Here is a 23,486-nt window from a genome sequence, read left to right on the forward strand (position 1 = left end):
AATGAATGAGCAGTGCATCAACATTGAGAAGTTGAGACTACAACACATAAGTTAGTGGCGCAGAACAAACAGATAGTGCAGGTCATGGAGGAAGCCTACCAGATGGTCCTAGAGTTGGCCATCTAAGTAGAGCAACCGGTTGAGGCACACATTTGAAAGTTAGCCATAGGGGTATGCGATGCCAGAGCATAAATGGATAGGGTTCAACTGGATCTGAATCTTCAGATAGCAGAACTGCAGTTGAAGGCGTAGCCTTAAACTCTGTTGGAGGTTAAGGAACATCACACCACCACGGTCACAACAACAATGGTGGCCGTTAACAGTGCAGTGACAGACTGCATGAAGTTGTTCGAGCATTCATTCGAGGTCCTCACCACCCTGCAGGAGGACCCAAATGTAGAGTGCCTAGAGATAGAGGCACACAAGCTGCAGTAGAGATACAACGAGGTAAAATGGACTGTGCAGACAGTTGCCCTTATGTAGTGGCTTGCAAGGATGCAGCAGGAAAAGGTGCTTAAGGAGCAAGTGGATGCTGCTCGACATAAGGAAGAAGTTTTGAAAGCGCACCTGTAGCCATGGATTGATGAGGCATATACCATTATAGCCTCCATTAAATAAAAGCTCACACAGATGCAAGTAACTCAAGAAAGGATTCAAGGTAGTAGTTCGACGACATTGGTCACCAAACAAGCACATAGAGGAAGTTAAGCAGGCAGCTGCTGAGTGCACTACCAAACTTGCAGCGATCCAAGCAGAGTTGGGAGGTCTTCGCGCAGAGATCTCCGCACCTACAAAGTGACTCGAGGGTGATTCATGATGTTTATGGTGGGGGCCTGTTGGGCGTGGGATCCCCCAAGGGAAGTTTTGGGGCTTAGGGCCTAGATTTGGGTAAATTTTGTAATTCCAATGTAAAGACTCCGCATTTTGTGGGCGCGGATTGCGTAGTTTGTTAAAGATTCATAGGGTTGTCTAACCTTAATTTTGATAATGTAATGTTGTCTATAGAAGATCTACCCATGGTCCGCAGACCATGGGATTGTATAAATAGAGAAATGCTCTAAGTAGTTAAGGAAAATAATTACAAAATGTCTAAGGAAGAAAGATGTATGCGAGATAGTTCTAAAGTGTAAAGTATAGTTTTGGTTCGTAGCGTAGGAAGAGGCTCTGCAGCTGAGTGCACAGAGGCCTAGTATTCCGCAGCTAAGTGCGTGAACCCTTGCAACTGAGTGTGGAGGGCGATTCGAGTCTGTAAAAAGTGGAAGTATCAATAAAGAGAAGTTTATATCAATTCTGCATCTTTATTTCCTGTTTTATGCATCTATTATATTGGGTATGAATTTCACTTTTAATGCTTATATGATGCACGAGTGTGTATAATTGTATTAGCTAAGTGAATGCAAGATAGAATATCTGTTTACATGAAGATAAAAAAAGACTTGTTAATAAGATAAGTGAGATACTTGGCGTAGTTTAGGAGATATCGCAGTTTGTTGCCTTAGTAGTGTGAAAGGACTTCAGCCCCTCGTTAGGACTACGTGAAAGTTGATTATAACAAATCATGAAGGTACTGAAGGGTAGAACAGTGCACAAAGGTAGGTTTAGTTGGACTAAATCGACATCACATCAATCTCAAGGGTGTGGAAACTTGGTTCCAACATCCCCCCATACTGCTTCGAGTGAGACTTCAGTTCATGCTCCATGGGCTGATGCCGAAAGGGCCAGTAGCGTAGGGATTTGTTTGGCTAAATAACTCTTAACCTGGGTCAGGCCCCCACAAGCCAACAGTTTCCTTCATTTCCCTTCATCTAGCTCCAAGTTCCCACAAATTCTTTTCACGCCACTCTTAAGTGATTCTCACCCTTTGCAACTCCCTAAAGTCCCTTTCCTTTTGCAACTCTTCTTGATTCTTTACATAAATTCCATCATCCCACCAAAACAACATGACCTCCCTTTCCCCTAATCCATTCCCCCAGTGTAAGTAAATTATGTTTCCATTTGATTTGGTTGAAACTCCAATAGATTGTGTTCGACTAACAATATATTAATCCAAAGTGGGATTTCCTTCAACAACCTTCCTCGTATTCCAAATTTGAATATAGCCTCTACACGTGAAGATGACTGATGATTTTTTGATGCAAACTCAATAATATATCCTTCAAGAATCACGTTAACCCAAAAGTAAATGGTTCTTATCAGTTCCATATCTAGTCGATGAAGATAGTCCATATCTATTGTTGTCTAATTCCTACGCAACCTTGGTTGTATGGGAACCCTTGATTTATGGTTATATCAATTTCGACAATTTTCTAACTTCTTCGAAAATCACACCAAAATATCTCATATTGGTTGAAAGCAAGTTCAAAATACAACATTTCTTCTTTGACATAGTTCATATTCTTTTGCCTTAGTTGTGCCTACTACAAAATAAAGTAGTCAACCTTTTTATGCCACCATGTTTGGATATTCCGACAAACATACTGGGGTCACATGATCTAAACCCCCCTTCAAGAAACACGAGGTCACGACAATGGAACCATTTGTTGGTAGGAATATTTGCTTTGAAAGTGACTAAGGGTTCGACTGGGGGTGCCAACAAAAGGCCTACATAGTCTAGCACTTCGTTGACATTTTCATTCCTTCAAAAAGAAGAAGTGACTCACCTAAGGCAAGCTAGAACCATGGAAAAATAAATGGGATTTAGATCTTCCAATTATGCGACTTGCAAAACTACCACAATATTCCTTCTTAACCATTCATGTTATACATTTAGCAGGAAATTTAATATATGCAGAAAATTTTAAAGGGGCCCATAAATTACATACTTAAATGCCAGAATTCCTTCGTTTCTTATATTAATCATCATTAGAGAACAATTTCATTACATTCAGCAACATTACATCTTGTGACAGTTACAGACTTGTGTGCAATATCAAAATCTACATGAAATACACAAACAAAACATCCCAAATCCAGATCTCAATACTGAAACTATTATTCAGGCTCAATATGACCTTCGTGACACTGTCTAAACTCATTTCTTGCTTCCTTCTGTATTATTTTTTAACCAAAATTGCATGCTCTTATATATTTCTCACTTGATCCATGGTTTTCAATAACTAGGGCCATCATTCTGGTTTTTTGTTTGACTGTATCAAAATATCAAAATTATCTCCTAGTTCTTTGGCACACTCCCTTATTTTCTGCTGTAAGAGTTCTAAGCCATCTTACTTCCATTTTGGTCTTTTGATGCTTTTTTTCTAGTAGTTTCATCCAAAATGTCCTTTGCAACTATTATCCTTTGAAAAAAATTGGACCCAACAATAGGTACATATCTTTCTGATATAGATAATATTCCATCTACATCTTCTACAACTGGTAGTTTTGTCCATTAAATTTCTTGACCCTAAACCAACCATCTTCCGCCATTTCTCCCACATGAACCAGGAACCATTCTCCCTTGCAAGTTTATTAGCCAAATAGACCTTCATCTTTGTTAGCTTGTTGGGGCCTTACCCAGGTTCAACGTTAATTAGCCAAAAAAATCCCTACACTACTAGCCCTTTCGGCATAAGCCCACGGAGCACAGACCGAAGTCTCACCCGAAGCAGTATGGGGGGATGCTGGAACCAAGTTTTCGCTGCTTGAGATGGCTGTGATGTTGTTTTATTCCTTCTATTCCTACCTTCGTGCAGGTCACTTAGTTTTAGGGCTTGTCAAACTAGCCCTCTACTCTGATCATCAGTACCTCCGTGAAAAGGTACGATCGACCTTCGTGTAGCCCTAACCTACGGCTCAGGTACTTTTGCGCTGCTAGGGCAGCGTACAATGCAAATTCCCAAACTAGTCTAAGTGTCTTACTTATCTTATTAGATAATCACAATTAGCACCACGTAAACATATATTCTTATTTGCCTTCAATTATCCAATGTAATTATACACATTCACACATCACATAAACATTATAAAGGAAATTCATACAAGATGCATTAATTGGAACAAAGACACAGAATTTGTAGAATAGTTCTCGTTATTGATATCTTCAAATGATTACAGAATCTATCTACCCTGCACAAATAGCTGCAGGGGGCGGTGCACTCAGCTACGGATTTCCACCCTAGGCTTCTGTGCACTTAGCTACAGAGCCTCTACCTACACTACGACTTGAAACTTAGACTTCTTACTTTAGAGCTATGACTATCTGGCTCCAACCCATTAATCTAAAACTACTTAGAGCTTAGCTATTTTTATACAAACCCATGGTCTGTGGACCATGGGTAGATCTTTTACAGTCAACTTCACTTTAAAAAACTAAGGGCGGACAACCCTTTATGACTCATGACACCTTCGCACTCTGCGACCACAAAATGCGGAGTCTTTACAAGTTTATTACAAAATTTGACCCTAAACATGGGCTTTTAGACCCAAAAATTTCCTTGGGGGATACCGTTACCAACAGGCCCCCAACACAAACATCATGACTCGCCCTTGAGTCACTTGGAAGGTGCGGAGATATTTGTGCAAAGACCTTCCAGTTTGACTCAGATGACGGTAACTTGAGCTGTGCACTGTACGACCTCCTACTTTGTGTCTTCGACCATCTCCTTAGTCACTGCTCCTGAACTATCGACCTGAAGCTTTTGCTGTGTCGCTTGCAGAGTCGCAAGATTTGCTTCAATAGAACCTGTCACTTTGTAAGCCTCATCCAGCCAGGGCTTTAGTCTTGCCTTTAGCACTGCTTCCTTGTGCAATGTTGTATCCACCTGTTCCTTCAACTACATGGCCTCTTGTAGCTTTGCTAGTCTTTGTGTCAGTGTGACGGTTCGTGCTGTGCCCTTAACCTCATCATAGCGCTGTTGTAGCTCATGCGCTTCCATCTCTAATCATTGTACATTAGAGTCCTCCTACAAGCTTGTCAGGACCTCAAATGATTGCTTAAATAGTTGTGTGCAGTCTGCTACTGCACTGTCCACCGGCACTACTACTTTTGTGATAGTGGTCACCCGCTGCTCCTTGAATTTTGGCGGAGTTGAAGGTTGGGCCTTCAACTGCAACTCTATGATCTGCAGGTTCAACTCCAACTAAACCTTCACCATATCAGTGCGAGTGTCACACACCCCTGTGGCTAGCTTGCAGATGCTCACCTCAAATGCCTCCTCCTTAGGAACAACCAACTCTAGGACCATTCAGCAGGCCTCCTCAATGACCTGCATAACGTGCTTGCTTTGATTGGTCGTGTCGGCTTCAACGACGATGGTAGAATCTCACTGTAGTGCCATCTGCTCATTGTTGAGCCGTTGTTCACTAATTACCTGGAGGGTGCAATGCTCATGGGCTTTCAACTCTGTAATCACTCCATCCTACAAGAGGTGGAGTGCTTCATGAGGGAGCACTACCAGATTCAACCTTACTCCCTTTAGGGTGCTAATAGTGGGCTTGTTAGCCTCATTCTATGTGGTCAGTTCTTCATTTGGTAGCGAGATCGTGCTGGAGGCCTTTGTGTGCAGCATCTCGGCAGCCTCTGAAGTGTCGATAGCCAGGCTGGTAGATACCATGCCAGCCTACGACACGTGAGTCTGTAGCTCTTGTAAACCTATCTAGATGGCCCCCAATATTATCTGCTCCTGTTGCTCAGACTGTTGTAGGGTCTTCGCAGTGACATCCCTCACTCTGTCACTGATATCATGCAAATCACCCTCTGTTAGTGTGATGGGGTCTAGTGATGTCTTGGTGATCTGAATTTGAAACTACTTGAAATTTGTTTGCAAGGTATTCAATTCAGAATTAAACTTGTTTAAAAGATTTCCATGTCTTGCAGAAAGAAAACAAATGAAATTTTCAGTTGTTCATGACCCATTCATGCATAGCAGAGTTATTTCCTTTTACTATTTAACACATTAAAATGAATTTGTTCTGCAAAATAAATCAACCACAAATGCAAAAGAAGTTGATAAAGCAGTTCACCCCCTCCAGGGCTACATCTGCTGGGTCCAAAGCTCCCAACCGGGCTTGTCCTTATTTTTATTAAATGCTCAAATTAAAAATAAAGCTGAATAGAAGCATCTACAGGAGAAATAGATGGTAAAAATGGATTCAGAACACTTGAATCCTTCAGGATTGACTATTGGATCACCTCCAATGGATACCTACAACCCTATACAGTCTTCACAAAACTGGGCCCGGGTGGCTCCTAGAACTTTCACGACTCTAAAACCTCTGCAAATGACCTCAAATGGCTATAATACCTGCACCAATGGCTTCAGAAGGTCGAAAATACCCAAAATCAAAAAACAATTCGTCCAAAACCGACTTTCCTAGCCAAAGTTATGGCCATTTAAAATTTCTCTAGTTTTCCCCTAGAAAAACTCCAGCTAACTTTAGTTAACTCCAATTAGCTCCGCCAAATTTGGCGCTCCTGCCAAAATTCCGCCAACTTAACTGCAATTATATTTAATGTTTGGGTATTTGCCTCGGATTGCGTGCTGGTGGTTTGCTGGCGGTTAGGGCTTAAGCCCCTGGTTCCTGGGTCATGGTCATATGAGAGGGGGGCTGGCACTTAGGGGCTGGCCCCCTTTTGTTCCCGCTCCACACAATTTTAAAGTTTTTAAACAAATACTCCGCCAACTTAACCAACAAGTCACCGCGTGGCATAATGGTAAAGCGTAGGATTGTTGAACTACAGGTCATGGGTTCAAAACCTGAAACTTCCAAAAAAAATTTGACATGTGCATTGACGCTTGCTGAAGTCATCTGGGGCCACGTGGTAGCCTCCGGGCCTGCCATGTGGCAGCTTGTTATTGGTTGCCAAAAATGGAATATTCCTTGGAATATTCCAAGGAATATTTTGCAGAATATTCCAAGGAATATTTTGCGGAATATTCCTTTTTTAATTTTTTTTGAAAAATTAAAATTTCTAATGTTATGGACAAATTATTCTTTTTGCCATAACTTCCTCATACGGCGACCGTTTTTCGAACCGTTTGCGGCGCCGGAATTGGGAAGATGAGAACTTTCCAGTAATTCAACTTTGAACCAGTTTTGAGCACTTTAAATTTTGAGCATTTTTACGACACTTAGGACATGAGCACCTGATCACTTGGTAGTGTTTGATTTCTTCCTAGACCCTCCTTTCTCCAACTCCCTTGGGTGCTTGATGCCGGTGAACATCTCTTGTGGGTCCACACCATTCTATTCATATATCTCCTCATCGGTCTCAAGCGAAGGTGACCTCGCGCCTTTATCAGAGCCTCACTCTGTCCCACCTGACAGTTGTGCGGTCTGTTATGCGGCCTCACGCTCTGCCCAGGTGTTATCAATGGCCTCCTTTTTCCTCTTTTCGGTCAGCTGTGTCATCTTAAGCTTGGCCTCCTCCTTCTATCTCTCTGCAGCGAACTTGCTCCCTCCTACCTCCAAGTCTGTTGTAGTGCGCCACTCTATCGTCCATTGATCGAGTACCACATCAATGGTGTCATCCATTGCCAAATAAGGCAATTCTTACCATTTCTATATAGGGTCCTTCTGCGCCCTAATGGATACATGATGGAAGTCTTCTTTAAATTATGCATAGCCCTACAGGTTAGCATACACCGTAGGTGACAATCATGGTTTGCGATGATGGCCATGCGGATGTTCATCTCCATTAGGATCCAGAAGATCTTATTGTCCTTGACTCACTGTGTGTCCTTGGTTGCCCATAGCGAAGCATACTTCACTGCTTCTAGGAGGTCTGGCACAACCAAAGGGAATTGGCTATCCTCTAGCAACTCCCACGCTACCATCACAATTGGTAGAAAGAGCCATGCGTAGTGGAACATCTTGTTGAGTTCCTGCGCTTCGTAGAAGTTTGCTAAAAACTCTCCGCAAAGGTAGTCCGACTAGTTGAACTAGACTCCTTCAGCGCACTGGCTTGCTAACGCGATGACAGGTATCAACACCTCATCGGTGTGACACTTCCTCATTAAATTTCCTGCTAGAATCTGCATAGCTACCTTTACAATAGGGTCACAGACACTAGATATATAATATCTACGTAGCTTCTTCACCAGCTTAAACTTTTCCTTCATAGACTCCGCGAGAGCCTCTTCACCATTGTTTCAGCCAAATCTCATGGCCGGATTCTCTCCTATGTAAGGTAGTCGCGTTATCCAGTGAATCAATCTATCTGTGATGGGTATTGGCTCCTCAAGCCACAGACACCCATCATGCACCAAGCACAGCAGCTATTTGATGACCAATACTATCACCGAGGTGTGGTTGTAGTGCGGCATCCAAAGCAGGTTGAGCATCCCTACCTTCTCTACTCCTCGGTGCCACCTCCATGACCCCAATGTGGTCATTCTAGTATTCCTATCAATGATGCGGTGCATCAACTGCTCGGTCACCAGGTGTGGGAACTTCTCGTGGTTGGCCAAGTCCCAGTCTTCAAGTTTCAGTAGTGGTACCCGTGCCAAGTGCAGCCCCTCGAAAAAAATCTCATCTAGAAACAGAGGGGTTTACAAGGGGGTGTTGCTTTCATTGATGTCCTTTGGAACCTTGGTCTTTGGCTTGCATAGAGGGACATACTCAGGCAACTAAGTAATAGGGTCTGCACCCTAGGCTTCAACCTCCTCCACTCCAACTCCCACATCCTCATCACCCATTGGGATGTCTTCAATTTCTTCCCCCTCTGGCTCCAAATTTATAGCTTTTCCCTTCTCCTGTGCGGTGGGTTTCAATGGGTTTCTTCTTGGTGATGTGCACACTGGTATGGTAGGTTTCTTACCCATTTTATCCTTCACGGTCTCCTTGGTTGGGGTTGACTTTGGTCTCGGCGTCCTTGGTGATTTAGGGACTTTTTCTAATACTTCGGCCACTTCTGGAGTAGCTACCTCTGCCTCTATCTCCATTTTTAGTGCCGACTCCTTTGCTTTGGTATCTATAGCTTCTGTAGGTGCCAACATGATTTTATGCAAGAACTCCTATGTCTCCTTCGACAATGTGTCAAATACTGTACTGGCCATCAAAAGTTTGTAGTGCTCACAATTCATGTGTGCCTGAGAGCTCAATGACTCAATTCTCAAAATGCCAAGTGATTTTCACTAGGAAGCCACTTGTAATTTATAGGGCATTTTGAATTCAAATCCAACTGTTCCCCCCAAATTCGGTCCATTAATGTCAGATTGGTGGCAGATTTTCAAGGATCTGAGCAATAAATTTCGTCATAAATGTTGGTCGCCCGCTCCATTTCGCTGCATTTCTACTGTCAAATCATGAATAGTGACTTTAACAGTCACTTTCCGGTCGACTTGCATGATTTCTCCTTGGGTAGTGCAACTCCCTTCGCATTGCCGTGAACCTTGTGACTCTTCCCTGCTTCGCACATTCTCCAATCATGCAACTCCCCAACCCAGGCAGTGTAGTTTATAGTCCCACGCCTCCTTTTAGCTGCTTGAACCACTAATACTGTGCTACCTTCATCTAGTCACATGGCTGGACCGCCGATGTATGGATTCAGTCGATTGCCATTCACCTTTCCTAGGAAGGGATCTCCATTCAATTTGACCAGTTGTACCGCTCCTCCGTCAACTGTGCCTGAGAAAGTGCATACCACGATCACTCATCAAAATCTTTGGACAACCAAATCGTGTTAGTACATACTCAAAGAGGAACTTTACAGAAGTCGCCCCTATGAAATCCTTCACAGGCAGTGCCTTTGCCCAATGAGTCAAATACTCCATCGCGATGATAATGTACCTTGCTCCCATTTTTCCTTGGGGCTGAATGGGTCCCAAAAAATCTATCACCCATTTCTCAAAGGATTGCAACATTATTTGTGGATTAAGAGGCATCTCATTCCTACGTGATGGCCTTTTAGTCCTTTGACATACATCGCACGCCTTGTAGTATGCTTTTGAATCTTGATGGAGGGTTGGTCACCACAACCCTGTGCGTAGAATCTTCTGCGCAGTCACTCTCCCTACATAATGTCCTCCCACGGCACCACTATGAGAATCCACGAGCATGCTGCTTCTTTCAAACTCAGGTACATATCGTTGTAATATCTCATCAGATCCCATTTTGTAAGATGCCTAGTAATGACAAAAAAAATCTACTATGTGCACCACTAACTCCTTATGTTGGACAGTATATCCTTCTAGGGCAGTTACTATCGTCAGGAAGCGTATGATATCCTCAAAATCACCATCCGCGACACGCACTGCAAAAAGCTTCACATCAGGCAACCCTTCTTCCAAATTAGTGGGCTCTTCCCCTATTTCGATGCACAACAGATGGTCTAGTCCCGCATTTAGTCATCCAGGCTTCGCAATAACCTCAAAATCATATTCTTGGAATAGTAACAGCCATCTACAAATTCTCCCCCCCAACACAAGCTTATTGACCAGGTACTTCACTCTGGAATGATCTGTGTACATCTTAAAATGGCCTCCCAGCAAGTAGTTTTTAAACTTATGGAGCACATATACCATAGCTAACCCTTTGTTCTCATTGGTGGAATATTTTTTCTTGCCTTGGATAACCTTCTGCTCGCAAATGAGATAGGATGGTCCAAGTCTTCTCCACCAACATGTGTCAGTACTTCTCCCAGCGCTATACATGACGCATCGACATGCACATGAAACTCCTTCTAATTCGGGAAGACTAAAATCAGTGTGGTGACCATATTTTCTTTCAATACATCCAATCTCTCCTTACAGTCCTCATTCAAGCAGAATGTAACATCCTTCTTCAACAACTTTTCCATATGAGCAGTGATCTAGGCATAGCCTTTGATAAACTTTCTATAATATCCCGTATGTCCTAGGGTAGCACAAAACTGTTTCACACTCCTTGGCACCTCCAGGTTTAGTCTCATTGCGATCTTCGCATGGTCTACCATCAGTCCATGTCTGCAAACCACATGACCCAACAGGGTCCCAAAAGGAACACAAAACAAGCACTTTTTCAGATTGAGCATGATATGGTATCTTCGGAAAGTATATAACAACCGGTGCAAGATTGCTACATGGCATTTCACTAGCCCAAATGCAGTCCAATCATCAAAGTATACTTCCAAGAACTTATGAATAAACTCCTTGAATGTAACAATGACTACGCATGAGAAAATCACAGGTGCATTCTTCAATCGAAACGACATTACAGTGTACGGGAAAGGACCCCACTCAGTCACAAAGGTTGTCTTTCTCCTATCCTCTGGTGCGATTTTGATCTGGTGGTACCCCAAGAACCCATTAATGAAGGAATATGCTTCCTAGCCACCTACATTGTCCAACACTTCATCAGTGAATGGAGTCAGGAAAGGATCATATACACAAGCATCATTCAACTTTATGAGATCCATGCATATCCTTATTTCATCCTTTTTCTTCTTCTCCTGTACCACCATTGGGCTTACCCAATCAGATTCTTCCACAGGCTCAATGATGCCTGTTGTGAGCATATTTTCTAGCTCTAACTAGACCTTCTCCTTATGATGGTAAAGTCTTTACTTAACCAGCTTCGCGTTGGGCTTCAACGTGATCTTCATAACACCTAGGTCCCCGATTATCCCTTTTAGATCCGTAAAATTGGTAGGGAATAAATCTTGGTATTTGTGGAGCAATTCAAGGACCTTGTCAACCGTCGCGTTGTTCTAGTAATCTCCAATATTCACAAATTTGGGCTTTGCCTCCGTACCAATGTTTACTGTTTTGTTTTCAGTGGCGGGGACATATCAGGATTCTCAACCTGCTATCCTTCAACCTCACGGTGACCTTCTGTTTGAGGGATGTTAATTTTTCACGGATCCTCATCCTCTTCTTTAGCAGTTACGTTATAACATTCTAGCATGTGACTCAATTGAGTAGCATACTCAGGTTGAATAAGGTCTTGTTGAAGCCCCGAAAATTGGGTCGACAACAAGGGGGATACCCACCCGGTCCGGACCTTGGTTGGCAGCTCCTTATCCGTTTGGTATAGCGGGTCCGACTGGGGATAATGGGACCAATTTCCCAATCTAAGGGTGTGTGTGTGTGTGTAGAGTTGGATGATGTTGATCTAAGAGTACTTAAAGCTAATTTAATTCAAACTTTTAAACTAACTCTATGCTATTGTAATCTAATGAGAAACAACACATCTAATCTACGCTAACCCGAGGTGAATTTCTTCTATTATGCGATCTAAAGAGATTTCAAACAATAGCTGGTAATAAAGATCATTCAGCTATCATAAGAATAGAATTCAATTAAGATAAACCACTTTGCATAAAAAGTTAGGCAAAACAGTTGTGAACAGCATATCGCATAATAAGTTATTCATATATCAGACATAAATAAATGGCTCCACCATACAAAAGTGCCAAATGGTAACTCATACATTCATGCAGTAACATATAAACAACTAAAAACTGTATATCACTTTAAGAATATAAGCAGAAATGGCCAAGAGATAGAAGTACCATTTATGACTAATCCTACCCATAAGCTTCAAGCAAAAAACGATTTATCTCTACTTGTTCTAACATCTACTAAGAGTACAAAAGTGCAACATCAGTAGCAGACATTAAAATGCAAACATTAATAAATCTCGATCCATCCATTCATCAAAACTCCTCTGAGGGTGTAGAAGTGCATGTTCCGAGGACAAGTTTTTGACAAATTTTTGGACCCTTCTCCAAATGCAATGAGAAGGGTTAAAATACTACTTCCTAATTCTAATAATAGTGTTTTTACAAAATTTAGGATGTGGTTTTCAAATGACCGTCCTTTTTCTAATCTAATTTAAAAGAAAAAACAACATTCTAAAATAAGGCTACTTCTGAACTTGGTCTTTAAAGCTGCAAGTGTTCATCATGGGCTTGAGGAGAGTCGGCTGGCTGACTTCTGCACTGAGCTGGGCTGCGAAAACAAAATCAATGAGAGCTGGCACTACTTTTTCGGCCGCGTTTATGATGCATTTCACAGTCATCCATTGACTATGCGGCTTGACCAAGTATGCCCAGTAATACTCCCAATTCAACCTGTTTAATGCTTGGATCGCTTTTCCCTTTTCCTGTGCTTTCTGCTTCCATTCTCCTTCCAGTCGTAGCTTATTTGGTAGGTACCCCGGGGTGGTCTCTTCGATTAAATTGGCCCTGTGTAAATTCTCATTTACACAGTCGATAAGAATGCTTGCTTGTGTGGCCGCTGTCTCCGCTGCTTGTTCTGCCTGCCTGATTTGATCGTCCCATTTATTAAAGAGAAATTCTTTATGGTTCTCATTTATTCTGGGTGCATTTGCTCTTTTCCCTTCATCTTCATCCTGCCAAACTAAGTATTCCATCACTCGTCTGTCACTCTGATCATAGTCACTCTGCAAGTCTACCACTTGATTGGTGATTTTATCGCTCAGCTCGCAATAGTGACTCCACTGTGATATTTTACGTCCCAACTCTTCCTGTTGCTGCAGTAGTTGCTCATTTAAGCCAATACATTCTGAAATAAATTCCGCAAGCTTAGGCTCATCTTTATGCATTTCCTGTAAAATTTGCAATTGCTTTCCTTTTTCATCTAGACTTCTTTGATAGCCTATCTGCATCTGCTGAAAGTCTTCCTGCAGCTTCTCGAGCTGTTTGGAAGCTTCAATATTAGCATTGGCATGTTGCAACTGTTGTTGTAGTAGCTGTATTTGATCTTCTTGATCTTTCAACAGTTGTTGAACTTTCGATGCCTTGTCAATAGTTGCAGAAGCATATGCTCCTGTGATCTGAGACAACTTAGTCAGATTTTCAGTTGGGTTATTATTGGGGTCTTTCCATAAGACGTCCAAATGTTCAGCATCTTGTGACAGTGTATTTTCTAGTTTTCTCTTCTTCCTCTGTCTCCTTACAACTGCTTTATGTTGGGGACTATAGAATACGTCCAGTGGGGGAATTTATTCTACATTAAGTAAAAGTTCAGAAGGTGGAGCGATAGGATGCTCAGTTTCTGTGACACTGCTGACTATGGTCGAAACCACTTCTTGCACTACCTGTGTATTGTTCACAGGTGTTCTTGGGGCTTGCACTTCAATATTGATCAACTCGTTGAAGGTTTCCCATTCTTTGTCCAGTTCTGTTGTGACGAGTGGCGCTTCAATGACAGGAGGGGGGACATCTCTTGGCGGGGAGGCGATAACTTGCTGTTGCGGCATTGCACTTGACTGAGCTGTATCTTTAGCTATTTCTTTGTTTTTTCCTTTGTCGCTTCCAGACCCTTTAGAATGTTCAGGCACTCCTTGAGCGGTGTTAGATTTAGATCTGGAAGTGCTAGAGTTTCCACTGAGGCTAACGCTTGGAGTTGGTTCTCTGGCAGGCAGTCGCAGCTTCTCTAGAGGAACACTGGCCAGCCTTCTTTTCCTGTATAACATGAATCTTTTGGAGGTCATCTGGAGACAACTTCGACCGAGCTTCCCGCAAAATTTCTTGGAGTGAGCTTCTACTCTGAAACAAATCATCAAACAAATCTTTCTTTCCAACGAATACTTTTATTTTGACGTTTGTAGTGAAATCTTGGGCAACATCATTTGGGTCAAATGGCCTTGTTGGGAATTTAAATAATTGTAGACACGTCACGTTCTCCACTTCGGTGAAAGCGTGTCCTACATCGAACAATGAAAAGGCCCCACAAGCTACAGGAAACTGAGGCCATATGGCCTTCTTTTAGTCTTTTAGGTCTTTGGTCATGCCGCCTTCCGAACAGGTTTGATAAGCAATTTCCCGAGCCAAAAGTTTATTGGGGATATACAGAGGCAAGACATGAGGAGGTACAGTGCTTCCAAACACTCTAATATAGGTGAACCATTCTTCCTCGAACCATCTTACGATGGGGATGATGTCTATCTGTGCCTCGGGTGAGCACCTCGGGGGGTCTTCATCATACATCATTCTATACAAGGGTAAGATAAGCCCGTGAAAAATCTGGTAGAAGTGTGGGACGAACTGAGAATCCCATAACACCTTATGATAAACATGATAGGTAATGGGTCCTGGGTAGTCCATTTCCGCCCCATAGTGGGAAATTTAGACACATAACAAATAGAACCCATAACATAAGCAGACAGATAAAAAGGAGGATAGATCCTTTGAGACAAGGATCTTTTAGACCGGTAATTGATAATAGCCATGTATAGATTATCAGAAAAGATTTTAGCCCAATCCATAATATCGGCATTTGTGGCAGCATCTATTAGTGGTAGCCATTCAGACGAAAACTTATTGATATCCGGCATCCCAAACAATCTACAAAGCATGGCCCCAGCAAAACAATACAGAGACGTGAGGGAACCAGTGCTGTACATACCGTTTTTATCTTTTTTGAGCGGCTCCTCTTTTCTAGACCAATCTTTGGTGGTCTCTGCTAGGCTTGGGTTTTCTGCCGCAAATTTCTTAACAAATTGTGCATTGCAAGTCGCCTGCGGTTCAGGAAGATGATACATGAGCTTTAAATCTTGCGCCGCGAATGATCCGATGAGCCCATGTCCTTGAACCTTGAATTGTCTGTTTTTCATCTCTGCATTGTCAAGTATCCACTTGATCATATCCATATATGGTAGAATTTTGGGCCTTCCTGCTATCCGGTGAAGAAATGAACATGCTAGCTCCTCTAAGGATGCCTCGGAAGAGCGTTGTGAGCCCGCGACAGCATCAACCTTCATTATTCTAGGATTTTCTTCTTCAAGCAGCCTGTACATGCTTTCCCATGTCGATATCCCTGTGTCTCTGTTACAAGTTGTGTCTGTATACAAAGGTGCCATCTCCTTCATCTTTTCCTTCGCCTCAGAGCCTTGAGCTTTATTTTTCTTTCCCATTTCTTCCTGCGTTTGGCTTTGAATCGTCTTAGCTCTTCGTTCCTGCAGATTACGAGTGAAATGGAAATGACTGATCAATAAAGGTGATGGGAGAGTTTTAAATGCAACAGATATATCAAATATGCCACCTTACGTGAAGTAATCCTTTACAAAAGCACGCATCCTCATTTCAATTAATAGCTAACAACTAATTCATTTACTATCATTAAAAACGCATGATCTTGAGTCAGATTATGGTAAGTGGCTTTTCTTTGAATGACGTGCCCGAAGGATTCGTGATGAAGTGATTTATGATTTTCTTACGTAACATCGTAGATCACGCCATCGCAAATCACACCATCGCAGATCGCGCGAACATAATATCGCAGCGATCGCAACATCGCAGGTCATAGAAGTTTAATGTTGGTTGAATCTTGTCAGCTCATTTCCGCGATATGCGATCTTTCGATCGACGTTATCGCAGAACGGTAAATCTTGAAGTTTTTCTTTATGAGAATTACTTATATTGCGATGCGATATTATGCTTAACACGAGAGTCTTGCGCATACCGATATTATAGAGAAATGGAGGCATTTCCTATCTTTTTTGCAGCGCGGCTTTAAAGATATTTCCCTTATCATAGACTTAGGTTAAAAAATATTCAAAGAGCCTTTCTAAGCTTACGATGGTAACCTTATTTTGAAGAAAGGAAACTCTTACTTTTTTCCTAAATTTTAACTAAGGGTCCCCATTCATTTAGTATTTTGGACAACACTTAAATGAACAAGGGGGGGGTGTTGCTGGCCACAACAATTGGCGATTCACTTGGGAGAACCAGTTATCTCTGATCTTCTATTGACGTTTTCAAACTTCCGAACCAAAAAAAAAAAATTTCTCAGAGAACTTAAACTTTATTATAAAAAGATAAAGCATATTATACTTCAAACTGTCAATGATATTTCGTTTCAACCTCTTTCTATTTTAATTACTTGTATCCTCAGCTTGTCCTTGCATTTACATCAACCATTACTTGGTCTTGTAAAACATAAAATAAAGTTTCCCCTGTGTAGCAGCCTTTTAAATATGCTTCTTTGTCGCAGGTAGAGCCTCTGCTGCCAGCAGGCATCCATAGCCTCGACAGGGTTACCTATTACCCAGTAATGATCCTTTATCCTGCTTAAGGCTATTTACAACTTTTCAGAGAAAAACCCATTTTGACACTTTTTTCCTTTTTATTCTCTAAAGAACAATGTCTTGGTTTGGTGGCCAAATTATGACACAGTCATTCACTTGATTTACACTTTTGCTGAACAAGCTGGCTCGTGATGAGACCCCTTGTCTTTTGATTGCAACAATCTTGAGTCGTTGCCCTGTTTTGGTGGATAGTATTGGCAAAGTCAGCAAGTTATAATATCTGTGATCATGATAAGCCGGCTCGTGATGAGACCTCTTATTCTTTGAGATATAGTTTTTTTTTCGGATTGTTCTTCTGAATGTTGTGATTTCCTTTAGCAGGGAGGAAGTCAAATTTTCTTTCCTTAAGAAAGTTCTGGACGATAATAATAGAGTTTTTGGAAATGGCTGTTTCTAAAGAGAATCTTTATTTCGGTATTGATACCTTTCATTGTACTGACATAAAACAATTTCTTCAGTAAGATAGCTTTCTTCAAATTTCTTGGAGTTGAAACTAGTATAATATCTGGGTTAAAGTTCTATTGATAATAAAGATCAAGTTTCCAAAAGATTTGCTGTTCATAGAAGCAGAAGTTCAAAATCTTTGATAGAGAAAAGGTGTCTTTAGTAAATGTCAAATGCTGTTAACCATAGCAAATTTTATTATGGAGAAAAATATTTAACGAAATGAGAGGTAGACATTCCCTAGGGTATGTACAGAATAGGGATAATCTCTTCTCTTATTTTGCCTACCAACTATTAAAAGTAAACCTAATAACCTAACTAAATTACTCCTACTCCTATTCTAACTATATACAGAAAATTAACTAGGTGAAATGATATTTCCAGTGGAGCCATCTTTTCATTTTTATTCCTACACGTATGTAACTTTCAAACATCAGTGTTAAGAACAAAATTTTTCTTAGACTGTTGATGTTGGATGTGGAATAAGAATGTGTAACTTCAGTTGGAATTCTGTCTGAAATCTCTTTCTCACGAAAACTTCTTTCCAACTGGATACCTATTGGATCATAAAAATCAGGATGAATTTCTGTTATGGATTGATGATCTCGTAATAGGAAAGATGACAAGCCAGGTTGTGAATATGATTCTTTAGTTTTAATGGCCTGTAACCTACTGTGGGTTGAAGTTGAGCTTTTAGCAATTTCTTGTAAAAGGAAAGTTTCCATATATGAATCACTAAATAAATCAATGAAGAATAGATGGAAATTTCTGGAAAGAGATTTATCAATTGGCGCGAATTGCCGACAGGTTTCGAAAGGTACTTTCCTTCGTTGATAGTGTTTTGGATGCCAAATAAGTTTTCTAAGGAAGTCTGATATTGATTGATCTTGGAATTGAAAAAGTTCTATACTTCCTTGACACAGTTTAGCTTTCCAAAATGGTAGCACATCTTTCGAATGTTCTTTGATAAGGTGCTCAATATACCACAGTAATCTATCAAAAGTCTGAAAATTTAAAACACAATCCGATTTTGTACAAAATGAGTGTAAGTGAGAAAGAAAGAAATGATTATCTGTACAAATAGTGTTACAGCACAACTGGGATTGACTTGGAATATCTTGTTTTTCACAAGAACTGGCCAGAATTATGGGATCCGAGCAATTTCGAATTCCGTCTTGTGAATCAGAAGACAAGTTATGATTGTGAACGGGCATGGAGGTTTCCTCATGATATGAATCATAGATCGGGGTATTGTCTTGGATAGTAAAATCATGCAAATGATCTTTTACTTTGAAATGAGGATTGTCTGATATGATTTCTGCATTAGAATATCTCTCATTATCTGAGCTTTGTTGAGTTACTTGGGATAAATCAACAACATCATCGTTGTCAAAGTAGCTATCATAAATGATTTTACAGGTTTCCCTAGATTTCTCTTTTTCGTCATATATTTTCAGACAAGAAAGGTCAAGTGGTTCTTGTTTGAAAATAATCAAAGGATGTTCTATAGCTGTCTTATTATCTTGAAAACCTAATGATGATTCATTTGAATAATCCTCTGTACTTTTTGAGATATCTTTAATATTGAGAGGGGAAAAATTATCATCACTAAAAACATCAGGATAAAGAGAAAAATGCGATTCTAGAACAATGCATTTGAAAATATTGTCATGGAAAAATCTTTGTTCATCAGATTCATCATAGACATCGGGCTTTAGATCATACCTTTGTGTACTGATACTTTTTGAAAGAGAAATAGTTTGCTGTTCTAACCTTGGCATCTGCATTTGTTGGTTTGCAACGATATTATCTGACCTTGTATTGAAGTCATCTCCTGGTTCCAAGGCAGGCTTTCCTCCAGCATTCTCGCTTTTGTCTTCTTGCATTAGAGCATGCATGTCTCCTAGGCTTTGGGGACTTTCTTCATCATGGATGATTTGTATATTCAAATTGGAATCCTCATTCACGTTAGAAGAAAATGAGACAAAGCTTGAACTAATTTCTGCTTGATCAGACATAGGAGGCAGGGAATACTCAGCATAATCCGAAGATTCTTCATCCATGAGTTCACTTTCAAGATCATATTTTAGACAATTAAGATGAAATCGCATATTAAAATCCCTAACAGATTCATCTTGTTTCCGTAGATAATCAATTTCATCATATACCTGGTCATAGTCATAACAATCAAATTCAAAAATGAAAATCTTGACGAATTGGTCCCAGCTATGAATTGATGCAACTGGGAGGGTTCTGCACCATTTTCTAGCTTCCGCCGTGAATGTAAGAGTAAAAATTCTGCATAAAACGCCTTCATCAATTCTTTGAACATCAGAACTTGAAACTCTTTGAATAAATTGAAGAGCATGATTAAAAGCAGAAGAATTATTCTTACCATTGAATTTTACCTGAGACAAGAGTCTTACCACTTCAGGTGGAGTGTTGGAAGAGGTAGGAACATGGATGCAACTCCAAATGGGAAGTTTGTGAGTAGCCATCCTGATTCAGATGTTACAATTGAAAATCATTCCAACAGACACTATGTTCAGCCCTCCTTCTAGTGCCAAATATGTTGAAGCCCCGAAAATCGGGTCGACAACAAGGGGGATACCCACCCAATCCGGACCTTGGTTGGCAGCTCCTTATCTGTTTGGTATAGCGGGTCCGACTGGGGATAATGGGACCAATTTCCCAATCTAAGGGTGTGTGTGTGTGTGTGTAAAGTTGGATGATGCTGATCTAAGAGTACTTAAAGCTAATTTAATTCAAACTTTTAAACTAACTCTATGCTATTGTAATCTAATGAGAAACAACACATCTAATCTATGCTAACCCGGGGTGAATTTCTTCTATTATGCGATCTAAAGAGATTTCAAACAATAATTGGTAATAAAGATCATTCAGCTATTATAAGAATAGAAATCAATTAAGATAAACCACTTTGCATAAAAAGTTAGGCAAAACAGTTGTGAACAGCATATCGCATAATAAGTTATTCATATATCAGACATAAATAAATGGCTCCACTGTACAAAAGTGCCAAATGGTAACTCATACATTCATGCAGTAACATATAAACAACTAAAAACTGTATATCACTTTAAGAATATAAGCAGAAATGGCCAAGAGATAAAAGTACCATTTATGACTAATCCTACCCATAAGCTTCAAGCAAAAACGATTTATCTCTACTTGTTCTAACATCTACTAAGAGTACAAAAGTGCAACATCAGTAGCAGACATTAAAATGCAAACATTAATAAATCTCGATCCATCCATTCATCAAAACCTCCTCTAAGGGTGCAGAAGTGCATGTTCCGAGGACAAGTTTTTGAAAAAATTTCTGGACCCTTCTCCAAATGCAATGAGAAGGGTTAAAATACTACTTCCTAATTCTAATAATAGTGTTTTTACAAAATTTAGGATGCGGTTTTCAAATGACCGTCCTTTTTCTAATCTAATTTAAAAGAAAAAACAACATTCTAAAATAAGGCTACTTCTGAACTTGGTCTTTAATGCTGCAAGTGTTCATCATGGGCTTGAGGAGAGTCAGCTGGCTGACTTCTGTGCTGAGCTGGGCTACGAAAACAGAATCTATGAGAGCTGGCACTATTTTTTCGGCCGCGTTTATGATGCATTTCACAGTCATCCATTGACTATGCGGCTTGACCAAGTATGCCCAGTAATACTCCCAATTCAACCTGTTTAATGCTTGGATCGCTTTTCCCTTTTCCTGTGCTTTCTGCTTCCATTCTGCTTCCAGTCGTAGCTTATTTGGTAGGTACCCCGGGGTGGTCTCTTCGATTAAATTGGCCCTGTGTAAATTCTCATTTACACAGTCGATAAGAATGCTTGCTTGTGTGGCCGCTGTCTCCGCTGCTTGTTCCGCCTGCCTGATTTGATCGTCCCATTTATTAAAGAGCAATTCTTTATGATTCTCATTTATTCTGGGTGCATTTGCTCTTTTCCCTTCATCTTCATCCTGCCAAGCTAAGTATTCCGTCACTCGTCTGTCACTCTGATCATAGTCACTCCGCAAGTCTACCACTTGATTGGTGATTTTATCGCTCAGCTCGCAATAGTGACTCCACTGTGATATTTTACGTCCCAACTCTTCCTGTTGCTGCAGTAGTTGCTCATTTAAGCCAATACATTCTGAAATAAATTCTGCAAGCTTAGGCTCATCTTTATGCATTTCCTGTAAAATTTGCAATTGCTTTCCTTTTTCGTCTAGACTTCTTTGATAGCCTATCCGCATCTGCTGAAAGTCTTCCTGCAGCTTCTTGAGCTGTTTGGAAGCTTCAATATTAGCATTGGCTTGTTGCAACTGTCGTTGTAGTAGCTGTATTTGATCTTCTTGTTCTTTCAACAGTTTCTGAACTTCCGATGCCTTGTCAATAGTTGCAAAAGCATATGCTCCTGCGATCTGAGACAAATTAGTGAGATTTTCAGTTGGGTTATTATTGGGGTCTTTCCATAAGACGTCCAAATGTTTAGCATCTTGTGATAGTGTATTTCTAGTTTTCTCTTCTTCCTCTATCTCCTTACAACTGTTTTATGTTGGGGACTATAGAATACGTCTAGTTGGGGAATTTCTTCTACATTAAGTAAAAGTTCAGAAGGTGGAGCGATAGGATGCTCCATTTCTGTGACACTGCTGACTATGGTCGAAACCACTTCTTGCACTACCTGTGTATTGTTCACAGGTGTTCTTGGGGCTTGCCCTTCAAGATTGATCAACTCATTGAAGGTTTCCCATTCTTTGTCCAGTTCTGTTGTGACGAGTGGCGCTTCAATGACAGGAGGGGGGACATCTCTTGGCGGGGAGGCGATAACTTGCTGTTGCGACATTGCACTTGACTGAGCTGTATCTTTAGCTGTTTCTTCATTTTTTCCTTGGTCACTTCCAGACCCTTTAGAATGTTTAGGCACTCCTTGAGCAGTGTTAGATTTAGATCTGGAAGTGCTAGAGTTTCCGCTAAGGCTAACGCTTGGAGTTGTTTCTCTGGCAGGCAGTCGCAGCTTCTCTAGAGGAACACTGTCCAGCCTTCTTTGCCTGTATAACATGAATCTTTGGAGGTCATCTGGAGACAACTTCGACTGAGCTTCCCGCAAAATTTCCTGGAGTGAGCTTCTACTCTGAAACAAATCATCAAACAAATCTTTCTTTCCAACGAATACTTTTATTTTGACGTTTGTAGTGAAATCTTGGGCAACATCATTTGGGTCAAATGGCCTTGCTGGGAATTTAAATAATTGTAGACACGTCACATTCTCCACTTCGGTGAAAGCGTGTCCTACATCGAACAATGAAAAGGCCCCACAAGCTACAGGAAACTGAGGCCATATGGCCTTCTTTTTGTCTTTTAGGTCTTAGGTCAGGCCACCTTCCGAATAGGTTTGATAAGCAATTTCCCGAGCCAAAAGTTTATCAGGGATAAATAGAGGCAAGACATGAGGAGGTACAATGCTTCCAAACACTCTAATATAGGTGAACCATTCTTCCCCGAACCATCTTTCGATGGGGATGATGTCTATCTGTGCCTCAGGTGAGCACCTCGGGGGGTCTTCATCATACATCATTCTATACAAGGGTAAGATAAGCCCGTGACAAATCTGGTAGAAGTGTGGGACGAACTGAGAATCCCATAACACCTTATGATAAACATGGATAGGTAATGGGTCCTGGGTAGTCCATTTCCACCCCATAGTGGGAAATTTAGACACATAACAAATAGAATCCATAACATAAGCAGACAGATAAAAAGGAGGATAGATCCTTTGAGACAAGGATCTTTTAGACCGGTAATTGATAATAGCCGTGTATAGATTATCAGAAAATATTTTAGCCCAATCCATAATATCACCATTTGTGGCAGCATCTATTAGTGGTAGCCATTCAGACGAAAACTTATTGATATCCGGCATCCCAAACAATCTACAAAGCATGGCCGCAGCAAAATAATACGGAGAGGTGAGGGAACCAGTGCTGTACATACCGTTTTTATCTTTTTTGAGCGGCTCCTCTTTTCTAGACCAATCTTTGGTGGTCTCTGCTAGGCTTGGGTTTT

Source organism: Pinus tabuliformis, chromosome Q (assembly GCF_031772625.1).
Source record: "Pinus tabuliformis cultivar Carrire ecotype Pingquan chromosome Q, CPIR1, whole genome shotgun sequence".
NCBI classification, from domain to species: domain Eukaryota; kingdom Viridiplantae; phylum Streptophyta; class Pinopsida; order Pinales; family Pinaceae; genus Pinus; species Pinus tabuliformis.